At 36.5% G+C, this 20,431-nt stretch overlaps 1 protein-coding gene and 1 pseudogene across 1 annotated transcript in view; both read left to right on the plus strand.

Annotated features, from left to right (window-relative positions):
- Positions 1–463: 463 nt before the first annotated feature.
- Positions 464–20,431, plus strand: part of SLC39A10 (solute carrier family 39 member 10) — a 196,239-nt gene continuing 176,271 nt past the window's right edge. Inside the window, exon 1 of the mRNA XM_073218416.1 lies at positions 464–597. The gene's annotated coding sequence lies outside the window, so the exon portion shown is untranslated. The remainder of the gene's footprint in view (positions 598–20,431) is intronic.
- LOC140845270 (rRNA-processing protein FCF1 homolog pseudogene) lies at positions 5,950–6,996 on the plus strand (annotated as a pseudogene).

Here is a 20,431-nt window from a genome sequence, read left to right on the forward strand (position 1 = left end):
CATTTTCTTAAACGTGTTTATTGCAGCAGGCACTGGTTAATTTAGTCACGAAAAATTAACCAAAAGGAACTATTGGACTATGAGAATTCCACAGTTGACAGATTGTTGGTCTTTCTCTTAAAATAAAAAAAAAATCTATGCCATCTGTTTACAAAAGATGAGAAATACTGGAGAAAATTATTTCCCTTAGGGCATAATGCTACAGCCTTTTAGAGAGAGGTTTCTGGTATTTTCAGCAAGGTTTTAGTACAAGGAACCAGACAGCATCAGGTCTGCACAGTCGTTGGCTGTGAAAAACAAAGATGATTTCCTCTGGTCCCTATTTCCGTTTTACTCTTTGAACTTCCAACAGTTTATTTATCATTGTTGTTATTATTTTTAATTGGGTACAGATTGTTTCAGGAGTCATCTTGGTTCCCTTTTTTGATGTCCTTTTTTTTTTTTAATTTGTTGAGACTGTTTTCCTAATGTGCTCCACTTCCACCACCTGTCACTACACAGGGGTCTGCGACTTGAGAACGCTCAGCAGTTTGAGTTCAGCTGTGGACTGGATGGTGCAGGGCAGCAGCAGGAAGAGGTAGAGGTGCAGACTTGGAGGTAGGTGGCAATATAGTATTTCAAAATAGAAGTTCCCAAGCTGCAAAGCAGTGATAAATTTTTGTACGCTCTGTGTACCTGGGGAACTAAAACTAATCTGTCGAATTTTAATTCTCTCAGAACAGGATGTTCTGCTTTACATATAAGATCCTGGGAATTTTGCCTCCTAACCCCATCATTTCTGTGATTAATCATATATTGGTCACTTGTCACTAGAGGGCATCATGTAGTGTTTGGCAGTAGTAACTAAGTTTGTGAAGTTACAGCTGAGATGGTTTTTCAGTACTTTCTTCTTTGGTATGGATCTAAAGAATCTAAATTGGATTCTGGATATTTCCTCTCTATTGGTTTTATGGGTTTGCTTTGTAAAATTTGTGTGTTTTTGTACTTATTTTTTCAGGGCACCTTGCTAGTACGTAAATTCAATAATTATTAGTCTTAAATAAATAATAAATTAGCTCTTCCTCCAAGTTTTCTTCTAAGTCACATACACAAATATTTATTTTAGGGACTTTGCAGAAACAAAATAAAGCTCAACATATCCAGGATCTTTGCCTACACATGAAGTAGAAGAAATATACATGAGAACTTGCTTTATCTAAGCATGGCCAGTTGAAATCTAGTCATGGATGAGCTATGCTGATGGAATAATATAAAAATGGTCAATTGATGCTTTCATAAGCCTGTGAAATTTATAAAGGAAATATAACAGTGATAAATAAAACTGATGTGAATATAATGTGAGTTAATGGTCTCAGTCTTATATTCTCCTAGATGTGACAGGTAATTATTACCATTTTTATTTGTTATATTCCAATAAAACTTATGTCACTGAAAAATGAATTCTAAATTTTATGCTATCAATAAAACAGACAAGTATTTCTAAATTTTGATTATGACTTGGTGACCTGAAAATTAGTAAATAATAATAGAAAAATATAGAAAATAATTTTGAGTGAAGCTAATAAGATAAATGATATATTAGATGATTGATAGATAAATGGATGGCATCTAATACAATACTTGATATTCTCAGTAGTTGTCTAAAATCTATATTAATCTTCGATTTACATATATTTATTGCTATCTGAAAAAGATAGTTGTCTTTTTCTTTTTTCATTCATTCATTCAACAAATATTAGCTGAATGCCTATATGGGATTAAATACTAGAGATGCAAAAATAAATAGGACAGTAAATATGCCCTCAGAAAGCTTTCCATTTTTTATGTTGTTAAGCATCCATAAAGTAAGTTTCCAAATCAATCGTGATAGGGAAAGGAGAGAGGGAGAAAGAAAGGGAGAGAGGGGGAAAGGAGGAGAAAGGGAGAATGCAAAGTCTGCAACCAGGAAACAAGGTGCGCAGCTACTGTCATAGCTCTGCTGGTAACTCATGCTGTGACCATGGATCTCCCTCATCATATATTCAAATGAAATAGTTTTACATGAAAGTGCTCTGTAAACTGTAAAATACTTTTTAAATGTAAAGGTGTTTTTTAGCTTTTTCAATTCTTCCTATAAGCATCCCAGTTATAAATTGAACTTTGATCCTGCAACCAAGTGCTTACTACTTTTCAATCTCCCCTCTATTTCAAATTCCCAGCTGCATGAATAAAACCTATCCAGTTTCCAACTTACCTTGTAAAGCAAAAATGATCTCATGGTCAGAAGCTCCATGATCTTGGAGAGAAAATAGAGAGGCTAAATTAAATGGCCCTGTGATCACATCAGGCTCTGAAATACTGAGACTCCGGGATTAATCCCTTTACTCTTCTCTGCTGCTGCTTTTGGTTTCTGCAGAAGAGAAATGGAATTTCAAGCAAATTATGTTACAATAACACATGTGGGATGAAGAGACTTCTGTGAGTTTCACTGTGGTCCTATAACTTTACTTCGTCTACAGCTTGATGGTAGAAAAAAACTAAAGAAAGTTCTAGCTGATTACTGGGTTAGGAGGTTCAGTACAATGCTGTCTATTCTTATACTAGCCCAATAGTTTTGCAAAATGCTTCTTATTTTTCATTAAGTCCAGTCATATATTCTACAATAGATAAGTCAGAAAACTTCTTTTTCTACAGGTTGTATGCAGAAATCAATATGAAAGGCACATCAAACTCAAACCTATTTAGGACCACAATCACTATGAAATGGCATTCTTGGTCAAATTCTTGACTGGATCAGGACATATAAAGAGATAAATCTTAATTTCGTGGTTTATTTTATTTTTTAAATTTATCTTAATTTTCTGGTCCATTATCTGGAGATTTTGTCTTTTATTTTGTTACTGAATTAAACTATATTTTTAGTATTTTGACAGCTTACCAATGAAGATAAACTTCTAATGAAGGATTTGGGTCAAAAATATGCATCCAATATATTAATATATCCTTGTTTGAAATAGTCTTATTTCATTAGGAAAAGAGAGAAAGTAGCTTGGATTTGGTCTACCTGTAGGAAATTATTTTGAATGATTAATTTTATTATAAAGTATTTGCCATCAGACATGGGCTGGAGAAAACTCAGAAGGTTGGAAATGAAAGTTTAGAGACTGAGATCTCTATTTACTGTATCATTTCTTTCCTTGCTTATGTTTATGACATTCTTCTCTTTGTTTAAAATAGTATTTCAAGCCAACAAGTACTATAAGAATGTATTTATGCACAGGAACTTAGAAAATGGAATTCTACTTCAGTTCCAGAGACCAAAGCCCTTAAGCCATTCACCATCAGTATTTTTGAGTAAAAAAATGGTCCTTCTCATGAAAATGTATGCACCTACATTTAGCCATGGACAAAACTTTCCTGGAAGGAAGCAGAAATTTTTTTTTTTTTCATCTCAAAAAGCAGGATTTTATTTTTAATGAGTAAAAATCTTTGACTTATAACTTAAGACAGGTAAAATATCAAATCAGGTATGATGGTAGGTAATTCAATGCATTTCATACATTAATAATGGGTTAACAGATTATTTCTTAAATGGTACTATAGAGACAATATATGAGCCTTTTAAAATCCACTGCCCCAAAACACATTTTACCTGCAACACTTTTTAAAATATTTAAAATGTCTACCTTGTTTTTAAACATACATCAATAAACTACATCTTTATTTTCTTCCACTTTAAATCTGAATCAAGGTATTAAAGAATCTTAAGATGACAGTGTACTAAGGAACCAGTAATACTTAATGATACTTCCATTAAGGGAAGCAGAAATTTTTTTAAAAAAATTATTTTGGAAAAGTATGCTAAGGCTTTTCTCTAAAAATAAAATGGTTTTTCACCAGTACTGGTCATTTTTTTTTAGTCACATATGACAAATGATCACAGATGCTCATAAAAATCTAAAAGGAACTGAAAACCATTCTCTTCTGAAATGGCAAATATTTTTCCTTTAACTACATTTTAAAACAAAAACAAACTTTACCACTTTGATTGAAGAGAATGCAGGAAGCCATATGGTCCCACCCACAGTTTCTGCCTTCAAAATGTCCTCTTGGGGAAGAAGGCTCAAGGTGTTTTTAAGAACAGAACTTTTATGTTTCTGCCTGGTAACAATGGCACTTCCTGTTTTGATCACTAAACCATGTCAGGCTATCAAGAAAGTAATATGATAGACTTATTTTTGCACAGCACAGAGTATTTTCACCCACCTCACCTTGTGTGTGGAGTTCAACATGAAGATGAGCACGACTCAGTTCTCCTGAGGTCCTATGCATTGATCTGTGGCCTCCCAACAAGGGTTGGGATTTCCAGTAATTTAGTTACCTAGCCTTGAGTCTGGTATTAAAGTCAACAGAATGTGCAATATCCCTCATCTCAAAAGTAATAAAGCTGTATATATTGTCTCAAAATGGCCCCATTGTTTTACTAAAAGTCATTAACAGCCCTTGACGGATTCAGGACTCGGTGATTGCCTCTTTTTAAGTCACCTTCTGTCAAAAAAAGAAAGTAGTGAAAGGAAGGAAAGGAAGGAAGGAAGGAAGGAAAGACGGAGGAAAGAAAAAAGAAAAGAGGGAAGGGAGACAGGTTGGGGGGAAGGGAAAAGAAAGAAAGAAAAATTAGTAAGATTTATAACTTTAAAGTGAGAAAGAAACTACATGCAAGATTCAATAATGTGAGTTGCATCCTAAAACCAGAAAGAAAATATTTCTAAAACAAATCCAATTCCACTTAGTATTAAAAATTTTATGTTATTTTTTAAATATAGGTACAGATTTCTGGAATGCTAAGAATTTAAGTATGACATCAAATAAATAACAAGAGCATTTTAGAAAGTAATGTTTTCAGAATTAAAAGAAATAGTACAATATTGAAAAAGGACACTATCTAAAGTCAAAAAAAGTCTCAGCATATTTTCTGAATTATTGTCAGAATGACATTTATTAGAAATGAGAATATCTTTTCTTAACAAAAAAGACAAACCTTGTCTTGGAATTTACCTTCAGTTTTTGAGAGAAGATATATATTTTACGACATAGAAAAACAATATGTTGGCTATGCTACCCAGATTCTATAAAATCTCCTTTAAATATAAATGTATAGGCTATTAAACATAAAAGTATTCAACTTAAACTGTATGTGCATAGATATGAATGTTTTAGGGACACTTAAATGACTACTTTCTTTAAAATGTTTCAGTAATTGGGATAAATGCAGTAAAAATAAGTCTCTTCAGGCATTTATTATCATTAACGATTTGTGCATGGCTTTTTAAAAATAAGAAATTCATATGTTTTAGATGCAAATTCCAGATTGTTACCCATACCAAATGATACTAAAGCAATAAAAGATTGGCTAAAGCAGAGAATAAGCAAAACATCTTCAAAAGATGATATTGGTGCAGCTAATAGCAAAGTTGGTAAGACTGCTGATCCCATTTGGAAATCTTCACAACTTGATGAGCAGATGCATAAGAAAGATCTTAGTGGAAGATATAAGATAACCAAAGATAATTAGGAAAGTCAATGCTTATCAGAATACATTCTAAGGCAAAAATAAGTTTTTGAAATAAAAGATTTTCTGACATAATAACTAAAATGATTAGGCATTCTTGACAAAAACTTCCATAAATTTACAAAATCGAAATAAAAAATGGGTACCCATCAAAAACTAATGTTTTCTTCTTCCATAAAACAACACTTCGTAGAACAGTTTTGCTGTAAAAATGATCACCAGATCACCAGTACATATTTTCCTTAATTCTTGATTTAGGGTTTTATGTATTTTTCAGAAGTAAACAATTGATAAATTATCTGATATTTTTGATCCATTATCAATAAAAGGTCAGGGAATTGGATAAAAAGACAATTTTAAAAACTCTTTATAAATAATATATATGTGAACATAATAATGATATGTCAACTTCAAGGGGATCTAAGAAGACTTTTACCTCTAAAAATCAATTGTTCAAGTATGGAGTGAACATAGGGAAGCAAAAGAAAGCAAGGAAGTATGCGACCACGAAGCAAATGCTTAATCTCAGAGATCAGAGGCGTAAACAGAAGGATCCATTAAAACCTAAAAAGAAAGAAAAGACCCCAGTGCACTCAAGGAAAGAAGTCCTCCAAACCCTGCTTCTTCTTCCAGTATGACACACAGCCAGGCGCACCTTACCACATCCTGGTTGATACCAACTTATTTCTATTAAAGCCAAACTGGATTCAGTGCAGTCAAATGGACTGCATGCCAAGTGTATCCCTTGTATAGCTGATAAGAAGGAGTTCGGTTCCGAGTCACAGAGAAGTCAGACAGACTGAAACCAAAGTCTAGAAAGCAAGCAAGCAAGTTTCTTACACTCTGTCCCAGAGCGGGCCCTGACCTAGTGTCTGACAGGCCCCCACTGCCTACTGTGAGGCTTTATGATGTTCTGGCAGGGCAGAGTCCTTGATTGACAGTTCTTGGCCCTGTAGGCCTGATCTGATTGGAGAAGTGAGGACAAGGGCAGGGCTGAGCTCTGATGTTTCTTATCTGGGGAGACCCTAGACATTCCCTGAGTCACTCTCGGCCCCTGTGGCTTCATGGGATTAACTCTCTGAGTCATTTCTGGCTCTCTGGCTTTATCTGATTAGCTCTCTGAGTCATTTTTGCTGGGTTCTACCCTTTTTCCATCCCACTCATGTCTATCTTTCTGCCTAACATAGCTGACTGTGTAAAGGCTGAAACTGAGAAATTTGGGCAGAAGTATCAAGTTGCTAAGGGTTGCTAAAGACCTAAGATTTGAACCCATACAGATGACTGCTTATTACAAAGTAACTCAGCACAGGTGTAGCATTGTGGCCACAGCTGACCGGGATCTTAAATGGAGAATCCGGAAGATACCTGAAGTTCCCATCATATGCATATGTAACCATAGTTACAACACTGAGCAGATGCCAGATGGTTATGGATCCCCTTGGTTCTAACTGTTATAAGACAAAGTTCCTCTGTCTTCCTTTGCCCAACTTCCTCTGTTGCCAGTTCATTAAAAATACTGTAGTGTGAAGTATTATTCACTCCCCCGTTTGCTCTGCTACCAGCTCAGTTCGGTTAAATACACTCTTTTATGTTGTTTTGAAAATGACATTTTGATCATTTTTAAAGTTTGTTGCATCCTTTTATAAATCCAATGATTCCTTACATAAAAAAAATCAATTGTTCTGTAGGTCTAGTTTTAGATGGTGAGTGATTAAGAGCAAGAACTAGGGAGTCAGGAAGTCTATATTTTAATTATAGTATAGTAATACCACTCAGTATCTCTGGTAAATTGGACCAGTTTACCCCAGTAAATTGTGGTTTTCTTCATTTCAAATGGAGATGGTAACAGCCCTTTCATCACTGAGTTTTTGAGAGTATTAAATGAGAGAATTCATGCTTAGCACAATGTCTGAGACACAGTAAGCATGCTATAAAATCAGTTGCAGTAATGTTGTTTCTGATGATGACGATGCTATTCTATAAGGGCTCTAACCTTCCTCCTGAGATTTCTAGTTTTAACTGTAACTAAAAGATAAGCCTTCCCCCATGTACTCCTTGAGAACTCAATTATCTACACAGAAGCAAAATGTCAGAATTCTACTTTCCTGGTCTTGATACCTTCACAGCTCAATAGTTCATACCTAAAGAGGTATGTAGACTTGAAGGAAACGGCCACCCCTGTAGATGCAAAAGCGCCATCTGATGGGACAAGAACCCCCAACACCTGCACTCTTTTCTCTGAGATTTGTTCACGTTACAGTGAAAACTACAGGGCAAAGTCCTGAGACTCATCACTTCAAAGGTGTCAATCTTGAGGTCAGTTATATCGCAAATGCGAAATTATAGTAGTTAAATGTGGAATACAGAATTGGATGAAATTATAAAGTGGAGTTTGTTAAGTTAAGGAAGACAGACTCAATGCTAAGGAAAACAAAGAGAAATACAGGCTATAGAAATCACAAAAGCCAGAAATATGCAATGGATTAGGATTTGAGGGGGAGCTATTGTGTTGCTGATTAGGCACCACAACCCTCCCCAAGAGACCATCAAGAAATTACTTCAGCTGAGGCAGGCCGGCACTTGGCCTCTTACTCTGTCTACCTTAACCAAGTTAGAAGAAAATTTATTTGAGCTCAGAGTTGCATCCTTTTTTCTTTGGACCGAAAGTACCTTGAAAAGCTGTTGCCAGGGTAAGTCTTCTTGTGTTCACCCACCCTAGGCCTAAGACATATTATTACGGAGGCTGTGGAAAGATCCTTAGGGCCTCTCTGACGTTCCTGTGTATTTCTGTACTACTTAAACTTTGGAACCTGATGTCATGGGGAATGGCACTCAACCAAGATTCAAGGATGGCTGAGTGCTTCTGGGGTATTAATGGAGTGTTTACTGACGACAGAAATTTGAATTTCTACATGATAGAAACTAGCCAAGGAGAAATTTTGCCACCTTTCATCTTGAGATTCATTTATCTTGGCCCTTTACCTCTTCAAACCCCTTGCTCCTGTTCTTAGCAGAGTAACAGATTAGGAACTACTAACCATAGTGAAGAATACAAGTGTTAGGCACATAGAAAATTATTTATGTTCGCTGTATGCTCTTTAAATTGTTAGATCTGTGTTTTTAAAAGGAAGTCATTTAAGAAGAAAAAACTCAGGCGCTGGTTCTTGGCCATATCTATGAGCAATGTTAAGTGTTCACCTTAAGGTCCATGGTGTGGTCCACAAAAATTATAATTGTTAAGAATCAAATAAGAAAAATATTACAGGCTTGATTTGATCCTCTCCAGATTGCTTTCAATTATGAGAATCTAGATTTTAGGATGATGTAGAATGTTGGATATATGACACAATTGTCAGGTAACATCATAAAGTGATGTGCAAAAGTGAGGAAGGACTGTGTGTGTGTGTGTGTGTGTGTGCGTGTGCGCGCGCGCGCGCATGGTGTGGGATGTGTGCATCTGTTTTTGTGAATTTTGCTGTGTCAGAAAGGAAAATTTCTTTTTCCCTTTTAGTTTCTGTAGCTGGCCTAAGAATTAAACTGACATATTAACAGGAGAGAAAAACATGCAAATATATTCCAAATATATTCAATTTTTTTACATGTATGTGGGAGTCTTCAGATGGAAAATAAAAACCTGAAGAAGCCATCAGGCCCAAGAGCTCACATACCTTTCTACACACAAAAAAATGACAAGTCGTGCCGATGTGACAAGACGGGTTTGGGCTAGGGGCGGTAAATTATGGGACAGTGACGAGGAATTTTTTATTGGGGGGGAAATAATAATTGAAGATAAGATTTATTGAGTAAGTTTCTACGGGTCCATTCTGGTGACCACTCCTATACTTTGGTGATAAAATGTTCTCTCCTGGTACTGGGAAGGCACCTTTCTCACTGGAAATTTTATGACTGCTTTTAGGTAGAAAGGGAAAGTCCGATAGCCCTTCATACATCTGTTGTTTCTCAAGTGCCTTCAGCTCAAAATAATCAGTATGCCAAATAGCATATATTCAGGTGGCATGTTCTGAATCCCTGATTAACTTTTCAAATCAGGAAAAAGAAAACAACAAAAAAATCTTTTTTTATTCCTACTGTGAAATAAATAATTTTGTGTCTGTAGATGCTGGTGCATATGCTGATTGTTCATAACCTCATGGTAATTTGCATGGTAAACACACTACAATCTTTCAGCTAACAGCCTGATAAATAGTCTACGGCTTGTATGCAATTTAGTCAGAAAATAAGCAATTTGATCAGCAAAGATTTTCAGGCTGATCAGAAAATTGATCTAGTGAATTGTTACATCAGTGAGATACATAAAATTGTAATGAAAAAGATACACTGGTAGCATGACTTTATCTCTTTGAATTGATCATTAATCCCCAAATACTTGAGTACTTGAATGTATTCAGAAAAATCAAGGGACAAACCGAACACAAAATTTTCCTATTCTAAACTAGTCAATTAGAAGGACTAAATTCAATTATGAAATGATGAGGTGGAATGTTAAATTAATGTAAAGGGAAGTTAGGAAGGATTATAGATAATGAAAATAAATGCAGATAAATTTCCACATAATGTAAAATATGCATATTAAGACATTTAGAAAGCATGTGCAGATAATACTGGCCTTAAAAGTAGAAGAATGAAAGATAATACAGACACAAGTTATATAATACAAAGACTAAGATAAAGTCTTTAAAAAGTATTTGTGTTTCCTGGGGAATTAATATTGAACTTAGAAGATGTGTAACAATTTTTCAAATTTGCCTGATGTTAGATATTTTCTGCTAGAATTGCTTTGTGCTCTTTAAAGATTTTTTTAAATATGTTGCACCTTTATATTGGCTGTACCAAGAATACAATTTTAAAGATAAAAGAAAATTACTTACAGGTTCAGACACATCAGTAGGCATTTAGGGTCAATGCCAACTGCAAAGTGCACTGGGGTGTCTGCTCCTTGGGATAGAAGCTCAGACTCCAGGCTGAAGGAAGGCCTGAGGTGTGAATTAACTCTCTTGGTGCAAAGCTTCTTCCAACTTGAAATACTCAGCTCCCCTGTGTAGAAGGCCCATCCCAAGTTCAGGTTTCTGAAAGCTTCCCTCTTAGACAATATGTTATTTAGAAGATTAAAACTTTAAGGAGAGTGTTCAAAAAATGGAGGTCCGCAGTGGCCTTTATGATTAGTTTGTCATTTACTGAAACAAAGCAATGATTTGAACACACTAAATAAACCTAACACTGTGACACATCAGTAGTAATGGATATTTGTAGGGTTAATTTTTCTTAATGTGCCTTACGGTATGCCTAAAACTATTCAAGGTCTCAATCCCACAAAACTTTGGTGAGACTGCCTTTCTTGTTCCAGACAATGTGACTTCTGAAGTTCTGTTTTTCTTGTATTGACATGGGGTCTAGTAGTTTGTATTTGAATCTCTGGTCCATGATCTCAGTCCTTAATTTGCTTTATCATACAATAATTTTAATACTCAAAACATTTAAGTTCTAGATTACCTGTATTTAACCTGCTCCAAATAGCCAAGTAAATATTCTCAATTCTTTCTTGAACCTATAGTGATTTAATCTAGTCTTAAAAATCTTGATAACTTCAAACCCAGGCTCAGGCCACTAGATTATTTTACTCAAGTTTCTATTGCCTCTTTACTCAGGATGCCATCCAAATGCACCTTAGAGACCTGGAATTACTTACCTCTCAGTGTGCCATCCTCTTCAACTTGGTTTTCTATTCCCAATCCCCACTTCTTTCTTTTTTCAATTACCACAGACAGGACTACTTTTCAGTTCTCAATGACCAACATTGAAATGTTTCCAGTTTAGGAAATAGTATCCATAAACAAAGCTCTGTAAATAGGTTTTCTCATAAGGGTGCCTCACGCAGGAGAAGCATTACATTGCTCTAAGCAAATAGCACATTGTGTGCTGTGAAACTCAAATGATTGAGTTTTCCAGGACAGAAAGCCAGTGTGTGAAAGGTGAGCCACAGATAAAAGTTCCACTGGGTGCAGGGCGGAAGAACAATGGACAGAAATGTCCCGGCTGCTTATCAGCAGATCCCTGATCCTACAACTGCAGTACTTCAGTGGACCATGATGTTTTGCATTGTTCGAATCCCTAGATTTTAAACACTGCTTAAGAGCTCTAAAATCAAATATCTGCAGGCTCCCCAGACCTTATAGTTTCAGTACTTGACTCTAAAACTCTTCCAGAAGAGCCAACATTAGTATTTCATTCCTTTTTTACCTCCAATAATTATAAATTAAGACTGAACTGTGGCCCAGAGATGAACTATTTCTGGCTTACCGTATTTTTGGCCCAGTGCCTTGACAATTTAATTACCAGATATTTCTAGATGTGCTAACTGAAGATTTGGAGCATGGGGAGAAGATAGAAGGGCATTGTTTTCCTTTTGACTGCAAATCTGGGTTGTGTACAAATAAAACCAAAGCACTGAGCTGCTGTACCTTGTCAGATTCTAAATTTTTCTCAAGGTAAAGGAGCAACCTTCCAAAGTGAGTCATTGCCTGCATTTCTAAAGCTGTGGAGGTGGAGCACCTGATATTGTAAAACATGACTCCAAATTTGCTACCATCCCCACCCATCATGCTAAAAAAAGGAAAAGGTACAAAAAACTGAAAAGCCAAATCAAAACTATTCTCCAAAGCAAAATCTGACTCCAGAATTTAGGCAAGGTTTCTTGATTACAATCAAGGTAGCCTTTTTTTCCAGTATCATCTCTTCAAAGAAGCAAATTGAAGTACAGGAATTGGCACTGATCTTCTGTCCGATAGGACCCAAAGGGCAGGATGGGGCTGTGTAACACAGTGATGGAAATAGAATGAAGCTCTTGTTACTGTTTTGCAGAAGCTAATCCGAGGGTTGTCATGGTAACTCACTAGGGTATAAGACTGTTGTCAGCTCCCTGGGACAATTTGGGCTTACATTCTTAAAAAGATATCAAGTGCTTGCATTAAAAGAGAAAGAAGAATCTCTTGGAAGTGAATTGAAACTGATTTAAGATTTTGATTTGTATTTGAGAGAGTGGGTTTCTTGGGAGAAAGCAACAGAAATATGTGAGTTGGTAAGCCTTGCTAAGTCATCGGCATTGTTGCGGGGGAAATGAAGGGGTGGCGGTCGGACTTGAGAAGACTTACTGCCAGATAGTAGAACTAAAAGAAAGAATCTGAAAACAGCTGGAGCTGTTTCGTAATTTAAATATGCACATTCTTATAAGAACTAAAGCTGTAAAAGAAATTCCTCTATTAGCTTTTCATCTCAAAATTACCTAATCAGAAAGACGCCATTTCATAGTTTATCCTGCCCTTTTCCTGTATTTTCATTCTGAAATTCTTCCTTCTCTGTATTAATGACTATGTACAGCTTTTTGCCTTCTTTCAGAAAAGCATAAATGAAATAAGGTTTCATTGCAGCAGCTACTTTCAGAACAATTATTCCTGGTAAAAGCTGTTTAACTATGGGATGCTGCAGTTAAGATTTCCTGTAATTTTTTATTTGAGTGTGGTGCTAGCTAAGCCTGCTCCTTTGACTTTTCACATTTGAGTACCATGTCCTTAGGGGAACAGCGCTCTGAACAGACAGCTGCCTTTCTGGATCTTTAGCTTTACTAGAAAATTTGGGGTAAATAGATTATTGAGCAGAATAGCAAATATGCAACATTTAAGACAAAACACAAAACTAGAAAGATCTGTCCTGCTTTATGTCATCTGTGCTGCCTTCCCTGACTCCACTATGATCTCACTCGTAGAACTTTTTGGAAAACTTTTTGAGAAACCATAATTGAAGCAGTCAGTCTTTCTGGGATTCCTGAGGATGGATTCAAACAGTATAATATGCAAATAGCCCTAAATCATTTTTTTAAAATGTGGTTTGAGTCATTGTGACTTGCCTTTCCATGGCAATTACAAGGTGTTGTCTGGGTTAGTGTGATTCTAGGTCATAGACTAGAATCCACTCCCCATCTGTCACTGAATCAAGTCCCCACCCCCCACCCCCCATTTTCCACACCTATTACCTGAGGTGGGTCCTTGGTCTCTCTGCAAGAAATAATTCAAAAACAGATGCAAAAGTGGTTGAGCACTATGATTTTAGCTGGAAAATGAGATTATAGAAAGAGTATACACCCAAAAGTGAGGGTGGGCAAACCCAGAGAGAGTTAAGCCAAGGAGAGAATAGGGACCTATTTTCATATGAAGGGATATGGATATTCACTAAGTGCAGATAGGTTTCAAAGGTAATAGACAGAGTTTATTTATTTATGTATTTAATTGATTATTATTGATATATAGTCTTACATTGATTTCAAAAGGACAACACAGTGGTTCAACAGCTACCCATAACATTAAATCCTCACCCCCTCTATTTATCAACATAGAAAGATGTTACATAATCAATGACTATATTCTCCATGCTGTACCACCATCCCATAACTAACTTTTTTTGTGGTTGTGAGTTGTTATGCCCTTTTATCCCCATCACTCTCCACCCACACCTGCTCCAACCCCACCCCCTTGGTAACCACTAGTTATTTCTCAATGTCTATGAGTCTACTGCTGGTTGTTCCTTCTGTTTTTCATCATTTTTATACTCCACAAATAAGTGAAATCATATGGTATTTGTCTTCTTTGCCTGGCTTATTTCACTGAGCACAATACCCTCTAGCTCCATCCATGTTGTTGCAAATGGTAGGATTTGTTTTCTTCTTATGGCTGAATAATATTCCATTGTGTATGTGTACCGCATCTTCTTTATCCATTCATCTACTGATGGACCCTTAGGTTGCCTCCATTCTTGGCTATGCAAATAGTACCTTGATAAAATAGGGATGCATATGTCTTTTTGAGTCAGGGATGATGTGTTCTTTGGGTAAATTCCTAGAAGTGAAATTACTGGGTCAACTGCTATTTCTATTTTCAGTTTTTTGAGGAACCTCCATACTGCTTTCTACAGCAGTTGCACCAATTTCTATTCCCACCAATAGCGTAGGAGGGTTTCTATTTTGCTGCACTCTAGCCAACATTTGCTATTTCTTGTTTTTTGGTTAGAGGCCATTGTAACTGGTGTGAGGTGATATTGTGGTTTTAATTTTCATTTCCCTGATGATTAGTGATGTGGCACATTTTTTCATGTGCCTGTTGTCCATTTGTATTTCTTTGGAGAAATTTCTGTTCAGGTCCTCCACCTATTTTTTAAGTGGGTTGTTTGTTATTTAGGTGTTGAGTCATATGAGTTCTTTATATATTTTGGATGTTGACCCATTATCTGATATGTCATTTATAAATATATTCTCCATACTGAAGGATGCCTTTTTTATATGCTAATGGTATCCTTTGCTGTACAGAAGCTTTTTAGTTTGATGTAGTCCCATTGTTCATTTTTTATTTTGATTCCCTAGCACAAGGAGATGTCTCCAGGAAAATATTGCTCATACTTATGTTCAAGAGATTTTTGCCTGTTTTCTTCTAAGAATTTTACCGTTTCATGACTTACATTCAGGTCTTTGATCCATGCCAAGTTTACTTTTGTGTATGGGGTTAGACAATAATCCAGTTTCCTTCTCTTACATGTAGCTGTCCAGTTTTGCCAACACCAGTTATTGAAGAAGCTGTCTTTTCCCCATTTTATATTTATGGCTTCTATATCATATATTGATTGACCATACATGTATGGGTTTATATCTAGGCTCTCTATTCTGTTCCATTGATCTACAGATCTGTTCTTGTGTCAGTACCAAATTGTTTTGATGACTGTAGTTTTGGAGTAGAGCTTGAAGTCAGGGAACATAATCCCCCAGCTTTGTTCTTCTTTCTCAGGATTGCTTTGGCTGTTCAGGGTCTTTTGTGGTTCCACATGAATTTTAGAACTATTTGTTCTAGTTCATTGAAGAGTGCTGTTGGTATTTTGATAGGGATTGCACTGAATCTGTAAACTACTTTGGGCAGGATGCCCATTTTGACAATATTAATTCTTTCTATCATGAGCATGGGATAGCTTTCCATTTATTGATGTCTTGAATTTCTTTCATGAGTGTCTTATAGTTTTCAGAGTAAAGACCTTTCACCTTCTTGGTTAAGTTTACTCCTAGGTATTTTATTCTTTCTGATACAGTTGTAAATGGAGTTGTCTTCCTGATTGTTCATCCTGTTCATTTGTTGTTAGTATATAAGAATGCAACAGATTTCTGTGTATTAATTTTGTATCCTGCAACTTTGCTGAATTCAGTTATTAGTTCTAATAGTTTTTTTGGTAGAGTCTTTAGGGTTTTCTATGTATAATGTCATATCATCTATAATCAGTGACAGTTTAACTTTTTCCTTACCAATTTGGATGCCTTTTATCTCTTTGTGTTGTCTGACTGCTGTTGCTAGGACCTCAGTACTATGTTGAATAAAAGTGGTGAGAGTGGGCATCCTTGCTTTGTTCCCAGTCTTAGAGGAAAACCTTTCATCTTTTCACTGTTAAGTATAATATTGGCTGTGCGTTTATTGTATATGGCCTTTATTATGTTGAGCTACATACTCTATACCCATTTTGTTAGAGTTTTATCATGAGTGGATGTTGAATTTTGTCAAATGCTTTTTCAGCTTCTGTTGAGATGATTGTATAGGTTTTGTTTTTTCTGTTAATGTGGTGTATATTGATTGATTTACAAATATTCTACCATCCTTGCATCCCTGGAACAATTTCCACTTGGTCATGATAGATGATCTTTTTGATATATTTTTGAATTTGGTTTGCTAATGTTCTGTTGAGGATTTTTACATCTATATTAATCAGGGTTTTTGGTCTCTAATTTTCTTTTTTGTGGTATCTTTTTCTGATTTTGGTATTAGAGTAATGCTGGCTTCATACAATGAGTATGGAAATATTCCCTCCTCTTCTTTTTGGAATCCTTTAAGAAGCATATGTTTTAATGCTGGTAATTTGACTGCAGATTTTCTGTTTCTTCCAAGGTCAGTTTTGGAAGGTTGCATTTTTCTAGGAAGTTGTCAGTTTCTTCTAGGTTGTCCAGTTTATTGGCATGTAGTTTTTCATAGTATTCTCTAATAATTCTTTGTATTTCTGTGGAGTCCATTGTTATTATTCCTTCTTCATTTCTGATTTTGTTTTTGTGTGTATTTTTTTTCTTTGATAAGTCTGGCTCAGGGTTTATATGTTTTATTTATTTTCCCAAAGAACCAGCTCCTGGTTTCACTTATTTTTTTCCTATTATTTCCTTCATTTTTTATTTATTTCTCTCTGATGTTTATTATGTCCCTCCTCCTACTAACATTAGACTTCATCTGTTTGTTTTTTCCAGTTTCTTTAATTGTGAATTTAGATTGTTTATTTGTAATTGTTCTTGTTTCTTGAGGTAAGCCTTTATTGTTATGTACTTCCCTCTTAAAATTGCCTTTGCCACATCCCACAGATTTTGGGCTGCTGAATTTTTGCTTTCATTTCTCTCCATAGCTTGATTTCTCTTTTATTTTTTCATTGATCCATTGGTTATATAGAAGGATGTTGTTTAGCCTCCATGTGTTTGTTGCTTTTTTGTTTTCTTTGTGTAATTTATTTCTAGTTTCATACCATTGTGGTCTGAGAAGCTGCTTGATAAAATTTCAATCTTTTAAAATTTATTGAGGCTCTCTTATGACCTAGTATGTGATCTATTTTTGGAAAACATTCCATGGACGCTTGAGAAGAGTATGTATCCTGCTGCTTTTAGGTGGAATGTTCTGTGGATATCTGTTAAGTCCATCTGATCTAATGTGTTGTTCAATGCCTCTTTTTTCTTACTTATCTTCTCTCTGGTTGATCTGTCTGTTGATGTGAGTGGTGTGTTAATGTCTCCTAAAAGGAATGTTTTGCAACCTATTTCCCCCTTTAATTCTGTTAGTATGTATTTTACATACTTAGGTGTTCCTATGTTGGGTGCATATATATTTATAATAGTTATTCTCTTGTTAGCTGACTTCTTTGTTATTATGTAATGTCCTTCTTTGTCTCTTGTACTTTCTTTGTTTTGAAATCTATTTTGTCTGATATCAGAACTGCTACTTCTGCTTTTTTCTCCCTATTCTTGCATGAAATGTCTTTTTTCATCCCTTCACTTTTAGTGTGTGTATGTCTTTGGGTCTGAAATGAATCTCTTGTATGAAGCATATAGATGAACCTTGCTTCTTTCTGCATTCTGCCATCCTATGTCTTTTGATTGGTGCATTCAGTCCATTTACATTTAAAGTATTATTGATTGATATATACTTACTGCCATTTCATTAATTGTTTTGTAGTTGTTTTTATAGCTCCTCTCTGTTTCTTCCTTTTTTATGGTCTTCTCTTGTTATTTGACTGTTTTCTTTAGTGTTGTGATTGGATTTCTCTCTTTTTTGTGTGTGTTGTATCTATTTTGGGCTTTAGTTTTGTGGTTATGAGAGGTTCAAGGATAGCTTCCTTACATTATAGCAGTCTACCTAAAATTTCTCGATTACTCGATTTCAAGCACAATCTAATGGTACTTTTTCATTCTTCCTCTTCCTCTTCCATAGTTTATGTATTAGATGTCTTACTCTACTTTTTGTGTATCTCTTGGCTGATTTTGTGTATGTTTGATTTTGCTTCTTTTGTTTTCTTTCAGTCTCATACTTGCTTGGTAATTAATTGGTCTACTACCTTTACTGTGGGTTTATTTTCACCGGTGACAGCTATTTAGTCTCAGAAACATTCCATCTACAGCAGTCTCTTTAACATATCCTGTAAGGCTGGATGAGTGGTAGAAAATCCCTTCAACTTTTGTTTATCTGGAAATTGCTTTATACCAGCTTCAAATTTAAAGGCTAATCTTGCCAAGGAGAGGACTCTTAGTTGGAAGTTCTTCTGTTTTAGTTCATTAAATATATCATGCCACTCCCTTCTGTCCTATACATTTTCTGCTGAGATGTCTGCTGATAGCCTGATGGGGTTTCCTTTGTAAGTAATCTTTTTTCTCTCTCTGGCTGCTTTCAGTACTCTCTTTCTTATCTTTCTTTTTGTCATTTTAATTATTATGTCTTGGTGTTGTCTTCATGAGGTTCCTTTTGTTAGGGCCTCTCTGTGCCTCCATGACCCGAGTATGTATTTCCTTCCCCAGGTTGGGGAAGTTTTCAACAATTATTTCCTCAAAGAGATTTTCTATCCCTTTGTCTTTCTCTTCTCCTCTGGTGCCCCTATTATGTGAATATTGTTTCCTTTGGATTGGTCACACAGATTTCTTACCATTCTTACATTTCTAGAGATCCCTTTTTCTTTCTGCTCTTCAGCTTCATTGTGTTCCTGTTCTCTAATTCCATCTCAGTGGCATTCTCCTCTAGCTGTGGTAATATTCTATTCAGTCCCTCCATTGTATGTTCCATTTCAGTTACTCTATTCTTCAGCTCTGAGTGGCTCTTTTTCAGCACTTCTATCTCTTTGAAGTTCTCCCTGAGATCCTGAATATTTCCTGTAAATCCATGAACACGTTTAGGACTTTTACTTTGAAATCTTTATCAAGAAGTTTAGTGGTCTCTGTTTCATTTAGACCTCTTTATGGTGTTGTCTGTGGTTTTGTTTGAAATATGTTCCTCTACCTCCTCATTTTGTCAGGGTTTCTGTTTCTTCCTTTGTATTAGATGGCTCTTCTATGTTTCTTGACATGGAGAGTAGTAGTTTTATGAAGGAAGCATCCTATTGTGCCCAGAAGCTCAAGACTCTTTACAGTTTCTGCTCCCAGGTTTGGCTTGCAGTGGGTGCAGCTTGCAGTTCGTGGGGCTGCATTTCTGTCTGTCTTCTGTAGTGGTCTGAGTCTGTGCCAGCTGTGTGCTTCAGCCACACCTTTGTGATCTGAGCAGAAGGTTCTACTGGGATTGCTGTAGGCAGGGCCACCATCTGCCTGCCCTGAAGTGATGGTAGAGCTTTAGGGTTAATAGAGTGGGTGGACCATTGTGTGGCTCTGGGGCAAGGTGGCACAGGCAGCAGTGGACTTGGACACCTACAGAAAGGAAGGAGCTCTTGGGGCTGGATCCTGCAGGCACCTCCCCAGTTGGACTGAAATGGGATGAGAAAGCTGGGATAAAACCCTCTGCCTGCTAGGCAGGAAAATCTGATGTTGACACTGGGCCAAATAGGTTGGCTCACTGGCATGCACATAAGGAAAAGCCTTTGGGTTGCACTGTCAGTGAGGGAGATGGAATATCTGGGGCTCCTGAGAGTTCCTGACCTGTTGGGCTGAGGGGGGGCCTGGGAGGTATAGTCTGTCTGCTCTTTCTCCTGAGGAGGGAGCTCTTTCCAATCCTCACCCCTCTGGCACCCCTACCACTGCTGGCAAGTCTTTAAAACTACCACCTCTGCTTTGGGTCTCAGGACTGGCGGAGTATGCATGTCCTCCACAAGTGGCTGGAGTCTCAGCCTCCCAGATGTTCCTCCTTTCCCTGGTGTCCAGCTCCACTAATCACTAGAAGCCAATGTAATGTGGACTTGTGCTCCTGGAGCAGATTTCCGGGGCTAGGTATGCAGATGTCCTGGACTCCTATCCCCTCCCTGCTCCATTCCTCTTTCTCCCACCTGTAGGCTGTGGTAGTGGGATAACTTGGGTCCTGCTTGATTACAGCTCTGTCACTTTACCCTTTTCGGTGTGGTCCTCTCTTCTTCCCCAGTTGTAGGTGGTTTGTTCTGCAGTCTTCAGGTCATTTTCAGGTTTAGTTGTTTTTGTTGTATTTTCTTCTTTAAGATGTTTTTGGGAGGATGTTTCTTGCCTTTCCCTTCTACTCCATCATATTTTTCTCCACTCTCCAGGTGGAGTTTTTTCAGAGTTTACTTGCTCCACCCATGTGGTATGGAGGGATATTTGACTATTTT

Source organism: Manis javanica, chromosome 12, assembly GCF_040802235.1.
Source record: "Manis javanica isolate MJ-LG chromosome 12, MJ_LKY, whole genome shotgun sequence".
NCBI lineage: Eukaryota > Metazoa > Chordata > Mammalia > Pholidota > Manidae > Manis > Manis javanica.